General features: G+C 36.1%; 2 protein-coding genes across 3 annotated transcripts in view; one reads left to right on the top strand and one right to left on the bottom strand.

Moving 5' to 3' along the window:
• Positions 1 to 15797, top strand: part of LOC139970082 (uncharacterized) — an 892672-nt gene that overhangs the window by 85320 nt on the left and 791555 nt on the right.
• The window catches only part of LOC139970035 (NLR family CARD domain-containing protein 4-like), a 545770-nt gene that overhangs the window by 245939 nt on the left and 284034 nt on the right, over positions 1 to 15797 (bottom strand). For 2 of the 3 annotated variants that reach the window (XR_011793895.1, XR_011793894.1), the window contains exons 8-9: positions 14771 to 14847; positions 3996 to 4054 (exon numbers count right to left, since the gene is read on the bottom strand). The exons of the other annotated variant lie outside the window; for it this stretch is intronic. The gene's annotated coding sequence lies outside the window, so the exon portion shown is untranslated. The remainder of the gene's footprint in view (positions 1 to 3995; positions 4055 to 14770; positions 14848 to 15797) is intronic. 3 annotated transcript variants of the gene reach the window in all.

Genomic DNA, 15797 nt, shown 5'->3' with positions numbered 1-15797 from the left:
TAATGTCATATACACATGAGTGTTCGTGGAACCGTCGCAGGGACATTTACCTTGATAAATTTGAGTTAATAATTGAGTAAGATTGAACCTAGAAGGAAGAGTAGCAAAAGTGTACTTTGTACTTTGTGTTGTTTTTGCGACAATCTGCTGGTAGTAAACTTGACCGTTGAAGGAATGAGAAGGACTTGAAAACATAATGGTACTTCAGTCCACCGGGGAAGATTAAAGTAAGTTTTTTAACAAAGAAATATCTATGACACTAAATTTATCGTACACAAATAGTCTAAATCTGGTTAAACGACAAATAATTCACTAATCATTAGAAGTCGCGTGATTGTGATAACATATCTAGATATCTTATTTAGTTGCAGGGTACCCAACAATTCTGCGAATATTTCACGATTTGGTCAATTTACAACCTATGACGTAAAAGGCAGCTTTAGTCAATGGAAGACCAACTTCTCCTTACACCAGAGAAAACGAAGAAAATGAACATAACCAGTGAAATCATGGGAGTCTGCTACAAAGGCAAATATGCAAGGACAGCTACAGTAAGCTGCAGGGTAGGCTAAACGGACTGTTGTTACGACTGTTGTATGTGCTATGATGAACCTTTGCCCCGAATTAAATGAACATAAACAAGAACGGTGCAACAAGATTGACAACATTATAAGGTTTCATATTTAATGTACATCGAGATGGTGAAGTAAACGCGGGATATGTTCAGTACATTTCTTTAGGTGAAGACATTGTTTGATTAAGATATTTGTATAAGTCATTGATTTTTACTACAACTAAATTTTGGTTCAGAAGAATAATACCAATGTTTCACGAGGATTTATAGTGGTATGTTGGAAACGTTAAGCAGCGTCGGTTATGTCAATTATGTTGTTTCAGAGTCATACACGCTACTAGTCTTCTACTATATGTTGAAATGATATGCTGAGTTGTTAATTATCATACCAATGCTCGTAATTTACTTACAGACTTTTATCTCAAAAATATATGTTAAAGATATGTATTTCTGTTCACTTCCAGATTTTTATAAGTTTGTTTCTATACGTTTGGAATAAACGTGATACAAAAGTTTACATGAGTTGTTCCTCTATTATTTTGCGCCCTAAACTCTCCACCCAATCCTAGACACTAATGATAAGTAATGAATGAGGCTGGAAGGTATGGGTGTGGCAATAAAATATCCTTAACACTTGAAGGTAATTATCAAGATAAATAAGCAATTAGCGGATGACAAATTATGAATATTTAAATCAGATTATCAGTTTTCGACTAAACCGTAATTGGAACAACTCCACCCACCCTCCCCGTCGTCGAATGTATGTATTTTGGTGTCTGTTCCAAACACGAGGGAAATAATACGAATATCTGTCTTATATTAATATTTTATCAAGTGAGTGCATATATTTTAGTTACCATGGTATCCGTACAAGATAACAACAAAGCGGGTTAGTAGAGCTACACATATATAACACAGAGTTCCTTTCTGTTTTCTAATTTATTCCCATTTTACACAAATACAATTATCCACCCCCAAGAAAAAAAAAAGAAGAGTATTAGATCGGAACCCTTGAAATTTCATCAATAAAAATAGCTCCTCTTCCCTTCATATATACAAATGGCCATGACAAGCATTACCATTCAGAAGAATATACCAGAGTTTATTAGTTTCAAATAAAAGCCAGACCCGTCCTTATCTATATAGGCCTGCTTGGACCCACAGACTTATGTCAGTGTCGTATACACTAATCTGGATAAAAATTTAAGCAAGTGATCCTTCAAATCCCCCGAAGCTTTTTAAGCAACACAGTTAATTTATTATCAAGATTTAATACAATGGAAGAATACTATATTGGATATATCTAGGTTCTGTATTTTGTGTTGTGTTTGCTATAATCTGCTGGCAACAAACTTGACCGTAAAAGGAAAGATAAGGACTTTGAAAACATAATGTTACTTTATTTCACAAAAATCACACCAGGAACGATGAGAGTAGGCAGAGATATTAAAGGTTTGGAAACAAACAAATAAAAAATGACAATAATTTTGTGGGACAAACTATTGTCTGAATCTAATTAAACGATAAATACCTCACTAGTATAAGTAGCAGTCATGCGACTCAAACAACATATTTAGATCTCTTAATTAGTTGCAGGGATATCCAGTTATGTGTGAATATTATATGGATTGGTCAACGTTATAACCTATTACGTAGCATGCAGCTTTATTTCATTTTATTAAAACCTTTACGCATTGACTAAATTCTCAACATTATTTGAGTTAAACACCAAGACAGTATAGAAATCAACTTGAAATATGTTTTTACAGTCAAATTTTCCATATATATGTTGCTATTAATAACTACCAAATTTTCACCATCATCCTGTGCATTTGAGCAATTCGCAAAGTACCATATAAATGGTTAAATTTAATTTGATTAGTAATTACTTGAATCAAGACCAACAATTTTAAGTAATATATGTTAGTGTTTTAATGATGTATGGAAGACCCACGTCTCCTGCACCATCAGAAACAACTAAACTAAACATGACCAGTTAAAACCAGGGAGCTGCTACAGTAAGATACATGGTCAGTTAAAAGGACTGTTACGACTGTTGTTATGCGTTATGATGAATAAATATACGGAAATTACAATAACAGACCTGTTCAATATGATTTTTAACATTCTATGGTTTCATCTCAGAATAAACGTGAGGTTTATTGGATGCAAATTCACAACCTCGAACATTAATAAAACGGCATGTGTCAAAAACGATTGTACAATATGTAGCAAACCTGTCCAAATGTCAATCTGTTCCTGTATTATTTGGCGCCCTCAATACTCCACCTTATGCTAGACACTGATGATAAGCTCCGGGTGTTGCAATATAATATCTTTAACAATTTAAGATAATTATCAAGATACATAAACAATTAGCCGACGACAAATTATAAATATTAAAAGAGATTATCAGTAACCGAGTGGAACAACTCCACTCTAACCCCCCACAAACCCCTCACAACCCCCACACAACCCCCCCCCCATTCGAATCCTGACATCTTCTAAACCGTCGAATGTATTTATATCTGTGTCTGTTACAAACACGCGGGAAATAATACGAATATATCTTATATTCATATAAGTGATTACATATGTGTCGGTTATCATGTTATCCGTACAACAGAACAACGAAACGGGTTAGTAGAGCTACACATTATACTACAGAGTTTAATATGTTTTTAATTTATTCCCATTTTACACGAATTTAATAATACCCCCGCCCCCAGCCCCCCTCCCCCAAAAAATTATTAGATCGGAGTCTTTGAAATATCAGTAATTTAAATAGCTTTTCCTCCTTTCATATACACAAATGACCAGGATCATAGCAAGCATTACCATTCAGAATAATATATACCAGAGTTTATTAGTTTCAATGTCACTAATAAACACTCTTATGGATAAATAATACTTTAAGCAATTGATAATTCAAATACCCTAACACTTTTTAAGGAACAAAGTTAATTTATTATCTTTTCAGTAAATATATAGTAGATAAATATTCATAAATATTCATTACTTTCTGATGAAGGCTTTTTTCTTCAATGTTAGCAAAATATTAATACAATCCTGATTAAATGAAAACTTAGCATGTGTGTCTTGTTTCTGTAAGCAAGTATTGTATATATATAGACTTGTGAGAGAATATCTTGAATAATAAAACAAATTTATGGTTGGTTAATATGGGACACACGTTTGGGAACAGGAGCAGGAAGATATCTGTAAATTTATGTTGTTTTAAGTTCCTTTAAGTTTATCTAATTCTAATGCTACCATTTATTAACTGCATTTCACCGATTACGTTATCATAATATTAATTTTATATTTACTGGTACCGTAATACAGAGAGCAACTTAGCTCAAATAAGCTGACCAGAATGCATTATGAGCAATAGCTGTAAGAAAGGTGCATAATATCTTACCTGCCATAGACCGGTCTGTAGATTCAGGCGACGAAAATCAGGATACTTATGGTTCCATACTGATGAATCAAATGAACGGAATTGATTAAAACACATCTGCAATTGTAATTCTTCTTTTTTTTGGGGGGGGGGGGTGGGTGGGTGGAATGAAGTAATACACATTATATTCAACTGATTTATGTTGGCTCTCGATGATAACTTCATATCAGCTGAGTAATCAATCTAGTTGATTCCTTAATTTTGATCTTATTAGTTTACTATCATTATCATATCAGTAATATAGCTGATCAGTTAACAACCCTTCTATATTAGTAGGACTACCGATCAGTTTACTATCATTATCATCTCGGTTTTATACCTGATCAGTTTACAACTATTATCCTCTTAGTAATAAAACCAATCAGGTTAGAATTGTTATCATCTCATTAATATATCTGATCAATTATACAATTAGCCTAAATGAAAACATATTCTCCCATTCAAACAGAAACAAGTCTTGGACTAAATTGAGAAACCAAATCATGATAGTCGAGTATTCGATGTTCAGATCAAGAATAATAATCCATGAGACGATGAACGGATCAGAGAACCCTCAACATCAGTGACGTCATCACAAATTACGAGAGTCATAATTAAACACTGTTTAAAAACGATTGTTAAAAGATGAAAAGTGGATTTGTTTAATAGCAAATTTGAAGTAAATTATGTATGTAAAAGAATAAACAAAACATGTTCATAACCACGTAGCCAGTCTCCATGTAAGAGGACTGTTGGATCTAAGGGCATTTCAGTTAGTTAAAGGGAGGTGACTTTGGTTTTACACTCAGTGTTTCTTTGTTTAATGTTCTTCAAACTGTACTAAGATAAATCATAGGTGTAGGAACACGGTGCAGGTGACAGCTGACACCTCGCTTTGCAAAGTGGAATGGAATCAGGAGTAGGGAGGAGGTGGGGGCAGGAACAGTGGCGGATCTAGGGGTATTGGTCAGGGGGTCGAGAATGGTATGTAGGGGCGCTTTCGACACTATCTAAGCGGAGCGCCTCCACAGGTTGGCGCGGAGCGTACAGAAATTTTTTGAGTAAAGATACTCCCTAGATCGCCGGAAATGACCCTTTCCGGGCCTTGCTTATTTGTAGATAAACGAAGAATAAATAGGTGTCATCGCCATTTTGTCAGAAAATTACACCAACAAAATGTGACAAATGTCAATAGGTATTTGAGAGCGCAATAAAAAAAGTCAATAATTGCTAATAAGTAAAAAGTGGTAAAAAGCTGAAAAGGGCGCCAGCTGTCCAGTTGAGTCCGTCAGGGGGGGGGGGGACATCCGCCCCCTCTGACTGTATGGACGCTCCGGCATGTTATGAGAGTGTCAGAATATGAAGTCCAATTATCGACGGATTAGAATATTCTAAAAAATTCACAAACTGACTTTGATTACATCGTCTCTGAATCTCTCTCTAAGCTGTTATCACGAGATGATTTAGTATAGCCATTATACACACATCTGTCTGCAGTATAGTCAAACATTTACTGGATCGGGGCAAACGTGTTGTTTATGCTAACTACTTATGTCTTTGAGACTGATTAATGATGACATCATCAGCAGTGACGTCACTCCATCATTAACAATGAGAATCTCGAGGTGTCTTATAAACACAGATCAATGAACGAGGGTACAATGTGTACGAGTCCGAGAAATAATGTTGAGGAGTGGAGATAGAGTGGTTTGTATGTATTGATATTACTCTTAATCATTGAAATAATGAATTTAGGTGGAATCTTAGTATAGATGTGTTAATTTACAGAGAAATTAAACATTTGATTGCTCGTGATGTTTGTAAAGCTACCCGGTTTCATGATATTCAGCTTTATATTACAACGCATTAGTGACGTCATCAAAGATCATGAAAACCAAAAATTTAGATATTGATAATAGAAAAAGACTAATTGTTTTTGGAATTACATTATTGAGTTAAATTATGGAGCTATAAGACTAGACTAATCATCGTCATAATCACCTGATCCCATTTCCGATGTCCTGAGAGTATGCCAGTTGTGTAAAATAAGGTTATATGTCTTGTTTCCAGTCACTTTCTTAGATATGTTTTTTTTAAACTGTATTAAGACTAAATACATCAATCTCCCTACTTGTCCCTTATATGGAGGAGGAAGGTTAGTATAATCTAACATCGTGTAATTATGACTTGACATAGTGCACAATTGTAACATTGAACAATAACACTGTCCATATTTCTAAAAAGTTGCAAGAAACCTACATTAAAGTCTATTATCGACAGAAGTGTTGATGGACAAACAAACAACTTACATGTAAACAGCTATGAATAAAGATATGATATCAATATAAAATATGTTTTGTGTCGTGGTTTGTCTTTCAGAACATCAATAAGGCCATGGCAAAACTGCAAACGAACTTAACAGAAATATCAGCAGCAAGTGTATACAATAACAATACTTGTTGAATTGAAATAGAACAGACCATTGTAACATCTCTTTGTTTCTGTTTGTTTACATGTTCTGCTTCTGGAATTTGAATGCGAGCCTAGACTATTGCAGCCGATCTTACAAAGATATCATAGTTGCAGTGCCCACTCCATTGAATAACCGGACGTTTTACTGGTTCAGATCTAACCACCTGCTATAGCTAACTGCACGTCCCTAGGTTTACGGTTCTAATTCAGTAACAATACTGGTGACGATATGACAAATGCTCATTTCCATTAAACTCAAGAAATATGTATCTCGTTTGAATACCCACGATAATTGCTTTTTCATCAGATACTAATAAAGCCTGCAGCATAGTTGCATCCATGATGATTTACTTGATCCAAGCGAAGGATGAAAACTTTCTCTAGAGCATTATTTGTATTTAATGAGTAAGAACATTCTAGGCCTGAGTCGGGTAACCGGATACCCGGGTACCCGACCGAACATTCGTGTACCCGAATCGAAAACACACAAAACGGGTACCCGTTTTGTGAGGGGGGGGGGGCGGATGGGATCGCGTATAACTGCTATGCGAGTGCTTTCATGATTTCATGTTTTGAGTAATCAAGACACGTGAATACGGAAATTCATTTAATGAAATAACTTTCTTGCAGTGTAGATGGCTGTTTAATTGCTTACAATTTCTAGTTTTAGCCATTCGTAATGGTTCTTTTTCCTGTGTGGATACAATCACTCAACACCGAAAACAAAAATATTATACCGGTGAAAACTACTCAAGATTGAAATCTTTAATCCACCGCAACAGTAACAGTGTATGTACACTAATATATTACCTCTTCAAAACATAGCACATACCTTCCAAACAATTGCCGATTTCCAGGTAATTGAAAGTTGTAAACAAGGCTACGCTTGTGTGTGTGTGTGTATATGTAAAAAAAAAAACGATGGTTAAGGCAAGATTTTTCCCATTGAATTAGTTTGGTGTTAGGCTAGTTTGTGGTCGAAGATAGCAGTAATAATGAAAGAATTCCATGGATATTTTAGTTCCAGCTAACTGCGTTAAAATTTGAGCGAATAAACATATGGTTAGGCTACATTTCCATGTTGACTCTGTGTGAGTTTAGGCTACAATGTGGTCGGAGATCAGTGTGGAATTTACGCAAACGTAGTTTGTCGAGTGCACGTGTCTTTGTTGTCACCAAGCAGCTAACTCTGGTAGTCCATAGTTAGTGCTTTCCTCTCATAGTTAAAGCTACTGTATATTCGTGCTTGCGTAAATATTGGAATTCTCAAAATTGCTTTATTTTTTTCATTCATTTATAAATAGAAGGAACGACTGGCAAGGACATTTACGGGATGTTATAAGATGGATTGTAGACGGGATAACAAAACAAACATAATCACGGCTTTATACTAAACGTTTATTCCATTTGCGATCGCTTATAGCGATGAATCGCTACACGGCCACAGCCGTTATGAATGTGTAATTCACGTTGAGAGCTGAAATTTATTACGGCGGGATTTGAATCAAAATGTGTGAATCACGATATCCTGCGGCTAATGCGAAAACTGGATCGTAGTTACAGAAACAGTCGCAAGTAATTGTATGCAAGATTTTTCTGTATTTCATGGGCATCTGCATTATTATTTATTATACAGCAAAAGATAAAAATTTAGTCGTTCATTACAACAGGAGTATCGCTTGAAAATGTATATTTCGGAAGGGGCGAGCGTTTCACCCTACCCCTTACAGTCTCTCACTATGTATATGGTCTACCATAACGCGTGTGTGTATGGACGCCTTAAACAATTGTACAAGTGTGCTATGAAACCAACTATGGCTGGTCTAGAATTCGACCGAGTTCGTCTGGGAACATGACGCATTCCGGTATTAATCTATATGCGAACTGCACTAGACATGTGTCCTTCGATGCAACACTGTCATCAATAGATAAGATGTTATACACTCCGACCTGAATGCTAATTGTTACCCAACATCTAGTACCGTAACTCGTACAATTAATCTAAAAATAAATTTTGCATGCGATTGGAGAATTGGGCACATCTCCTGTGAATATCATGTAGTGGATCCATGGGCTTATCATGGGCGGGGGAGGGGGGAGGGGCGACGCATCTCTTTTTGAGATTGTCCCCATCTGCATGAAAACGCGCCCACAACTCTACGCCCACCCCTCTTATCGCTTACCTGTGAGTTACGAAATAATTAATTAATGACCTTCGCCCGTAGTACCAAGACCTTGACTAAATCCGGCAACACACCACTTCATCGATACGAAGTGATTGGGTTGTGTATTAGTGACGTCTATAAGGTCTTGCACTGGCCTACATAGAGTGTGACCACTTCCGGTTTTGCAATTTCCCAAGATCAGGCCCCGAAAATCCCAAGGACACTGTACTGTATGGATATCTAGCAATATCTAGCGATATCTAGCAATATCCAGCGATATCTAGCAATATCTAGCAATATCTAGGGATGAAAATCCCAAGATCTTCCCTAAACTGAAGGCAAATAGAGAATTGAAGCCTTCAGTGTGTAATGAACTTGAAACTGTGCGTCTTTCGAAATGAAAAGAATGTGGGGCATTGCACAGTAAACAGATAAAAGTTATTTATTTCAGTCTCATTTAAATTATTCAAATTTGTAAAGCAAATAGCAGATATCACATCATATCAGTGAGCATGAACAGAAAATGGCGTTCCAGGATGAACAACCTCCAAATTGTCTATATGTGTGTAGTCATAGGAGACTTTTTTTTTCGTGCGACATGTTCATTTACATATCAAAAATTGGAATCAGGTTTTATTTCGATTTCGATTTATTTTTAAACCAGTATAAATATAAAATATTTATAAATAGGCGTGCATCAAAAAACAGTTCTTGTTCAGATTAAACAAATGATATGGTAAATGGTAAGTAAAAGAAATAAGATTGCCTATATCATATAGGCGTGCATCGGTTATTACACTGCATGCCAATTACATACAATCATTTGCCGTGTTATTACCGAAATGGCAAATTAGTCGGGCAAGCTAAGAACTTTATTTTAAATACCAAGGAGATTTTTTTTAAACTATTGACTTTCTTTAGCTACATCATTGCAATTTATTTTCCTTTCAGTAGGTGCCCGAAAAAGTCTCAGTAAATTGCCAAAATTTTCACAAAAATATTTGCAGCCCCCCCCCCCCCCCCCCCCCGCCAAGTTTAATAGTAGCCGTTATAAGAGGTTTTAATATTTGTAGACCAATTAATTTAATTACTTAAATTAACTGTCTGAATTTTCGAAAGTCCCTGGCAAACATTCTTCATCATACTTCCCCCTACTCGTGCAATTTTGTTTGGGGTTGAAGAAGGTTCATCTATATTGGTTGTCCATAGATGGAATTCTGTGCAACATTATGGGTATGTTTTGAAATGAATTTATTCACGAGAAATATTTTCAAACTCTGAACAAATAATGGGCTTACAACCTTGAAAAGTGGGGCTGACGGGTATTATGGGCCGCAACGTAGAATCACCTTCAATATCAATGATTCACAGGAGATGCGATGAGGTCGAACATGATGTGTGACTGGTGACAATCTTCAAATATGTTATGGATGAAAACAAAAACTATTGGGAAATACATGGTTCTCAGACAAAATTGTACATCTGGTTGGTCATTTTTAAGCCCGAGAAGTGCCATTTCCGGTGATCTGTGGGGGGGGGGGGGGGGTATCAAAACCAGAAATGTTCTTGTACGCTGCGCTCCAACCATGAGTGGCGCTCCGCTTGGATAGTAAGTCGCGCCCCCGGGTTAGAAAATCCTGGTTACGCGCCGGATAATAACGTCTACAATTTTTTTTAGACGTCTGTAGACAAGATGGTGGACCATACAGTTGAAACATTCAATACAAAAAAATAATGATCTTTTCTTGTATTTACGCGTTGACCGCAGTGAAGTCGCTAAAGAGAGGGGGTGGGGTGTCTCACTACCCAAGCTTGGTAAAAATGACGATAGTTGGAAACTTGGAGTACGACTGTCGGAATTTCCGACTGTCGCACTCTTAATCACCTAGACCTATTCATATATTCCTGTGATTGTGAATGACCTAAAATTGGAAAAAGTTAGGTCAAAATTGTCCTTTAATCAGTCATATTTACCACGTTTCCTTGCTTCTTTGAGAAATTGTATCTCGCGATCCTTATACTCCACCATACAAAACTTCGTATGAATTTGAATACATTCAATATAATGCCTAAAGAACTACCGTACAACGTTCGCCAGCTTCAATTCGGTTTATTTATGTACTAATTTTGTTATTAGGTGGGTTGACCCTGTTCGCTAGCTTCAAGTACGTTCAGTATATATCAGAGACGTAGCCAAGGAGGGGGGGGGGGGCAGTCGGAGCAACTGCTTTTCCCTTTCAGTGTCGAAAAAAATGTTAAATACTGTTTGTTATTTGGCATGGTATTTTGCCAGTGCTCTTTTGATCTTGAATACTCGTCAGCTCCGTTAACTCGAATATAATCGTAGTAATATTTAGGCCTACTGATTCAGCTACTTAGTTTGGCAGATGCAATTAGCTAAATTTAGCCAGTAGCCTATTACCTATTACCAGCCTACAGTTGGCCACTGCGTAATAAAATACATATAGCCTACCTAACCGCACTCGATGAAGAGTCACGAACCGTATGCACAACGACGACGACAACGTGTGTTCTCATCCTTTCTATGATTCGTCATAAGTTGTTGCACGAACAGCATGTTTTGAAGCTAAGCTAGCAATCGTACGTGATACACACTTCCTATGAATAATTATTACACTGCTAAATACGAGAGTTTATATTCTCCATCAGTTAAGTTCGTCAAATGTATTAAAGTCCAGACATTGGACAATAAACAAGAATCATCCTACTGGAAAAATTGTAAAATAGCACTATGTTTGTCTTTCTGAAAGAATATTTCAAATCGGAAACAAAATCTGCTGATAATATGATATCATATGATCATGATGAAACTAGCAAAACATTGCTCCAGATCGCATCTAAGGACCTTCAATTGCTCAAAACAGGACACCCCATCCCCTTAGACCCCTCCCCCATATCAATCGCAAAATGTGCATCCCCTTTTAAATTCCTGGCTACGTCGCTGGTATATATATATTATCTATATTGTATACAATTACAACACCCAATGCTAGTCAGTACTAGTTGTAACCGTTACAGTACGTTACCTGGTTCGTCTAACCGAACTCTTGAGTCTTTGCCAAAATTGGTTCGTATTGTATTATTCAGACAATTACATCTTATACAGTTGTAGAAGATAGATGTATGACTATTTTGGCCAAATTTAGACTAGAATATATTTTATAGAAATAGTTCAGTTGTTATTTTTTGTTCGCGGATTCGGGCCCACATAATAATGTATAGCTTAGGAGTAGACAATTATCTTCCTCAGAAGTAATGACCATATAAAAGGTATGAGGTTTACATCAAATAACTAAGGTTTGAGCAGTGAATAAAGTGTTCGGGGATTGGCCTAAAATTTAACTTCTTGATGATTTCCTTCATTTTTTGTTGAACAAATTATATTCTTTAAAGTATCGGCTTTTCCAAATTCAATTGGACCCTAGGCTAGGTTTAACCAGTTACAACTGATTGTATCAATTGTACAGTGGCCGAGAAATCCATGATGTTGAGAAACCTCTCTATTAATTTGGTATATGTAACATGTGGGCGATACTTAGTATGTTCCTTAACTGCATCCTCCCCGCCCTAGGGATATTTCCCGGCTACTTTTCGCATTGGCAAGAGTCAGACTGACTAAAATTGAATACTAGCGCTCTTTAAAGCTATTTTATATGCACATGGCTGTCACGAAAACACTACTAGTTTTAGTCACGGTTGTAGTTTTATCTGCGAACTGTGTTTATTCAACTTAGAGCAGAGTTAACTATCATGTTGTCAATAGTTAATACGGGTTGGCGTATATCGCCACCAAATAGGTCCGTATCGAATTGATATAAAGGCCTAGGTGAGAACCGCAACCACTGAAAACTGTATGTTTTTACAGTACGTTTTTATACTTATTTCTAAGAATTCTATTGGTCAGTGACGAAGATGATAGGCAGATTGTTCATGTGAGTGATAAATAGCCCCCCCCCCCCAAAAAAAAAATAATAATTCTTTTTTGGTAATTCACTTTGTCGTCGAATATAATTTGTTAAAGAAAAAAACAAGTTTTCCCATTTGTTACATTAACATAGCTTTTGTAGTTAGTAGTCTATGTAGCCTTGAAGCAGTTAACTTCTACTCAGTTGCTTGCTTGCTTAACCAGAGTGATTAATAAGTTTGTGAAGTGAGGGCCGGTGGACAAATGTATCGAAAAAAGTTCGGAATAAAAGTGCAGTCGCGAAAGATGGGGTGTCTGAACTGACACTTACCGTATCGTTGACGAGTAGCTGGGGGGGGGGGGGGAGGGGGGGTTAAAAGGCAGCAGTCGGAATTTTATGGCTTCAAAACAAACCTAGTTGGAATTTCAGCCACTACTCCCTCCCCCCCCCCCCCCGAATCATCAGGCCTTAGCTACGTCCCTGGTTCTCTTCGCTACTACTTGTAAGATTAGTTGTTACTTTATTATTTAATTTTTCTTTCTGACAGTTTTGCATCTCACCGAAAATCAAACAAAAATATTACCTTAAAACTTTGACAGAAACACGCGGTAAATGGAATAAAGTATAAATCGTTACCTCATTAAGTATATAATACCGATGTAAAACTGTACCGAATCGATACACAATACGTATATTGATGGCTTGAAAATTAAACTAGTGCTCATCTATAATGCATTATTCCTGTTTTATGCACTTTTCGCTTTGTATGCAGATTTAAAACATGCAGACCAAACATGTAAATTAGATATTTTTCTTTGATAGATTAATGTTATTAAAGGGTGTGATGCGAAGTCCCAGGAAACTGCATATTTTTAGATAGGGTTATCTAGGGTTCATTTTATTTACCTAATATTATCTAAATCTGGGTAAATGTAGACGTAAGGGGAGTAACAGACAGACCGATTTTGTTTTCTTTTCTTGTTTTTTTTGTATTATGACTCTTATTTTCGTAAGTGTACAAATAAAAAATATAGAAATATGGTGTCAAATTCACATATAGTTCTAAATGCTTTCCCTCATATCATTACCCACATTTTATTTCTACTATTATTTTTTCAATGCAAGTCATGCATGGATCTTAATGTTCCCCAATACATGTAAATTGTACTCTTTTCAAGCGTCGATCAATGGAGTGATGGGGTGTCTCCCCACCACGCCACCACAACGCATATCAAACTAACTAAAAATAATTAAAACACAATGTTGCGTTTAGACTTATATATTGGACATAAGTCAAGTCTTATAAGTCAAACTATGCCTCAGAGGTATCATTTGAAGTCTAAACTTCCCCTCTTTCTGGGCTGGGGAAAGACCACAGACCCCCCCCCCTCCCTCCTCCCTATATATGATGTCGGCTTTGGCGACCCTCTGTTCCTTTACAAAACTGCAGAACGAGTGTCTTATTTTTGCCTTCATAAAATCTTTATGCTGATGTTACCTATTCGTATATTTTGAGTACGATACATCTAGCACCAACAGTTCCGATACACTTTTGGTCTGTTTTGTTTTCGTTTACTTTGTAATACACTTTGCAGCAATTTTAGAGAAACAAGAAATTTGTTGCAGAACTTGGAAAAGAATTAAGTTAAACTTCACGGCTTTATTCTGCAATTCAGATTGACAGAAGGATGTTTTTTATGTGTGTGTTCGCCGGGGGGGGGGCGGACTGGGGGTGTGTTGACAGACTCCGAGGGGCACAACATCACTTCAAAACCTTACACAATAATTGTCGCTGTGTACTTCTTAAGTTTCCCAAAGTGTATGATACCACTACTTTTCGGAAAGAGATTTAAAGCATCAATTGATGTGATGGCTACTCACAAAAACATCATATAGGGCAGGGATCTCGAAGGAGCGACATTAAAGGAATATGACTTATCTCTTAAATCAACCAAGCTTAGCAATATTAAGTGTTGTTACATATTTATTATTCAGTTCGTTGTTTACTATCACAAGAGTCTGTTTTGGGTGTCTCCTTCATATAAAATGGCAATCATATGTTGCTGATCCATTACTTTATTGTATATAATTCAACAACAGTCAACAAGTCAAAAGAAATTCACATAGTTTGTAGAGCCTTTAATTAAATGTAAGAAATTTAAGTGCGTCCATAATGACGTCATTGTGACAATACCTTTCACATATCTTGATTTCAAGGATGATGGAATGGATCCAACCGGAATAGTGTCTGGCAGATCGTATAAAACAAACCTATGGATAGAAGCAGAGTAATCATCGTGTAAGATGTAGATGACGTAGAGGAATGTCCTCCTAGTCAGGTTTAGTTTACTAAATCAATGAAGATAAAGAACAAAGTATAGACAAAGTAAATAACAAATAACAAGGAAATAAATCACATCTAATTGATCATACTAATCAGAATTAATTATAATCACAAGTCTCGTGTTTCAACGATTCCAAGAAAAATAAATTAGAATGGATATAGGTTTGCCAATAATAATAATGATAGTTGGAACTGCTCTACTGTATGCAAATTATATGCGGTTGGTAGTAACTGTGAAAAGAATAGCTGTCCACATGATCATAATTGGCTAAATTGTCTGTAATCTTAAATTATCAATTCATTTAAAGTTGATCAAACATGTAGAAATACAACATTGTACACAATAAACTAAGTAAACGGAGCAAATCCTTGTAACAACCGCTTGACATTTTCCGCTCGGATCACATGATTTATATTGTATGTTATATTCGGTAAATTGATTGATAATATAGATAGTTTTCGTGAATCCTTCTCACTTTTAAATGAGAACTTAAATGTCTGAGATTGTTAGAGTGCAGTGGTAAAATATAAAATCTAGAAATTATGAATCTTGTTACTTAATCTCAGAATAGTTTAAGATGCTACAAATTACGTTTTTCAACGTAATTTCGGAATGACAAACCTGCACAATCTTGCACTAAAATGGAGGAGAAATAGAAGGTAGAGGGATAGGAGGGTCGAGGACATAGCAACATTCTTTACTGGACGCAACAAATTGTCATCTCGGGTTGAAGTTAAACACAAATTGTTACTATTATATGATATACCAACGTTATTTAAGAATTTATTCAATATCTACCTTCAATAATGTGATCACATTGCACGCATTGTTCTTTGTCATTGACCTAAATCAAATTGTACAAAATTATAACATTTT

This window comes from Apostichopus japonicus, chromosome 7, assembly GCF_037975245.1.
Source record: "Apostichopus japonicus isolate 1M-3 chromosome 7, ASM3797524v1, whole genome shotgun sequence".
NCBI classification, from domain to species: Eukaryota; Metazoa; Echinodermata; class Holothuroidea; order Aspidochirotida; family Stichopodidae; genus Apostichopus; species Apostichopus japonicus.
This window is presented reverse-complemented; position numbering and strand designations above follow the sequence as displayed.